The following is a 2,997-nucleotide window of genomic DNA, read 5'->3' as shown; positions in this document are numbered from 1 at the left end:
CATCACCATCTTTCTAAATTCCATATATATGCGTTAGTATACTGTATTGGTGTTTTTCTTCCTGACTTACTTCACTCTGTCTAATAGGCTCCAGTTTCATCCACCTCATTAGAACTGATTCAAATGTATTCTTTCTAATGGCTGAGTAATACTCCATTGTGTGTATGTACCACTGCTTTCTTATCCATTCATCTGCTGATGGACATCTAGGTTGCTTCCATGCCCTGGCTATTATAAACAGTGCTGTGATGAACATTGGGGTACACGTGTCTCTTTCAATTCTGGTTTCCTCGGTGTGTATGCCCAGCAGTGGGATTGCTGGGTCATATGGCAGTTCTATTTCCAGTTTTTTAAGGAATCTCCACACTGTTCTCCATAGTGGCTGTACTAGTTTGCATTCCCACCAACAGTGTAAGAGGATTCCCTTTTCTCCACACCCTCTCCAGCATTTATTGCTTGTAGACTTTTGGATAGCAGCCATTCTGACCAGTGTGAGATGGTACCTCATTGTGGTTTTGATTTGCATTTCTCTGATAATGAGTGATGTTGAGCATCTTTTCATTGGGTACAAAATTTTTAATTGACACACACTTAAATGGAGATATGAAAAGAAAATACAGTTTATTTAGCTTTTTATAACTGATTTCATCTTCTTCCCCAGCTTTCAGGTTGGAAATGATGGTGGTGGAGGTGACAGTAGATACTGGCACTTATTGATTAATGATAATTTAATTTATTTGGGGTAGATGACCCAGTGGTTTGATTTTTCTTCCTCTACCCGTATGGCTCTCCAAGATGATATCTGGAAAAATGGGCAGGGTTTCTTAAGCAGTGGCATGCTCTAGCTGGCTTGCATCAGCTTACCAGAACTGATTATTTAATTTTGGGGAATTTTGCAAGTCAGTTTTTAAATACAATATTCAATAACAGCTAAGGCGCACAAACTTACAATGAAAGAAAGAATACTGACAAGAAAAGTAATACTCAGAATTCATCGCTTTCTAATTTTTGACTATACTTTACTGTTATCTGTGCTATTGAAGTTCTATCAACTGTATCTGTAAGTGGAAATACTGTAAAATTGTGGCTTCTATGAACCTCATCTCTTCCCAACTCTATGTTCGATGGTGCGAAGGTCAAATCTTCCTTGGTGGCAGTCTTTACACCAAGGATATCTCTAAATACCACAAACCAGGGCTTTTCCTCTCTGGAGAGTCTGTTATTAAATATTTAACTTATTAGAGCATCACTGGTGTTAAGTGACCTCAAGGTCTGTGCAGAGGCTTAGGCCTTTGTGTTGCCCCCTTTCTGTACGTCAGCGTCACCTCAGCGTCACTGACCAGCTGCTGGTATCAGCTTCTGATGAGCCCGGGCCTCTCCCGCAGTCTGGTCGGGCCTTCGTGGCTGTTCTTTAGATGACCTGACTCACCTCATCTCTTGCTGACACCACACATGCTCCTGAGGTCTGTTGGGATTCTTATTTATTCCCAGACTGGGTGGTTCGTTCTGCGGTCCTTGGTCACAGGATCTTTCCACGGCTACCCTGGCAACCTCCATGGAAATTCATCAGGAAGCCCTCCATGGGGAACATCGGAATTTCTGGATCCTTTCTGTTCATATGGGAGCTGAGGAAGACTTCAGGGTGCTACCTCAGACCTTTGTATTCTTTTTCTCTTTTTACATTTTGGCCGTGCCACGTGGCATGCGGGATCTTAGCCCCCCAACCAGGGATCGAACCTGTGCCCCCTGCAGGGGAGTGCAGAGTCCTAAGCACTGGACTGCCAGGGAATCCCCACAGATCTCTTTCTAATCAGCATTTCCCCTCCCCCTCCCCCCATGAGACTCCTCTATACTGATGAGGAAATTATTCTGGATGAAGTTTCTTCTTGGAGCCCCAGTAGGAAGTGGGGGCAGGAACCCCTCAACTTTGGACTTTTCTCTCAGCTTTTACCTAACGACCTCTTACTTTGAGATTTAGGCCCAAGGCAAAGAAACCAGGCCACACTTTGTCTCTCTGCTTATGTCTCTTATTTTGAAGTCACCATTTACTGGAAAGTTTAATTTCCCCTGTTGACCAGGAGGAAATATTTCTAAGTCATTCCCTCCTTTCTGTGGAGTTGCTTTTTCCCCTTCTCTGAGGGCATGATGGTGGAAAGGCTGCAGGAAATCTGATTTATAGGAGAGAATGAACTAAGAATACAAACTTAACATATATAAAAAATGATCCTCATCGTGCTTATTCTTATGCGTTGTCTTGCCCAAAACTTCACTCTTCAGAACTTCATTAACTGCTCCAAGGTAATCACAAATCTAAGAATAAGGACTGAGGTGAGGACTAACTGACAGGCATTTGTCACCGAAAAAGCACTGAAAAATGTCGAGTAGCTGTATTACCCTTTATGTATCAGTACTTAAAAAGAGATTTTTTTTTTGACTGTGTTGCACAGCCTGTGAGTTTTTGGCTGTGTTGCACAGCCTGTGAGATCTTAGTTCCCTGACCAGGAATTGAACCCTGGGCCCCTGCACTGGAAGTGCAGACTCCTAACCACTGGACCACCAGGGAATTCCCAGAGATCTTTTGTAATTAATAAAATTGTTGAATATTTTTGGGTATTAGAAATAAAAGTGGGTGTAAAAAAATAAAATGGTCTTTAAGAGGTTACAATATACTGTTGCAGGGGCAAATTAGGCTCTAGGCAATGACTGTTGCCAATGCTTCACTGTCCCCACTTGCAACAATTCTTTCAGTGCCCCGGCATCTCTGTGACTTCAGCTGAGTCCCAGTCATCTGTCAAGCAGTCACTTCCTTTACTAATTTGGTTTAAGATGTCACAACCTCCTTCATTTCATTTAAAAACTTAAATGTGCTCTTGTTCGTATTGGTTATAAATGACAATTCATGTTCCTTTTAAGGAATTTATTTATTTGCCTGCATTAGGTCTTAGTTTCAGCATGCAGAATATTCAATCTTTGTTGAAGCATGTGGGATCTTTTAGC

The 2,997-nt window shown here is 42.0% G+C and overlaps 1 non-coding gene across 1 annotated transcript; it reads right to left on the bottom strand.

Moving 5' to 3' along the window:
• TRNAG-UCC lies at positions 2,491 to 2,563 on the bottom strand. The gene has a single exon. It is a non-coding gene; the product is annotated as a tRNA-Gly (tRNA).

This window comes from Capra hircus, chromosome 12, assembly GCF_001704415.2.
Source record: "Capra hircus breed San Clemente chromosome 12, ASM170441v1, whole genome shotgun sequence".
In the NCBI taxonomy this organism is placed as follows: domain Eukaryota; kingdom Metazoa; phylum Chordata; class Mammalia; order Artiodactyla; family Bovidae; genus Capra; species Capra hircus.
This window is presented reverse-complemented; position numbering and strand designations above follow the sequence as displayed.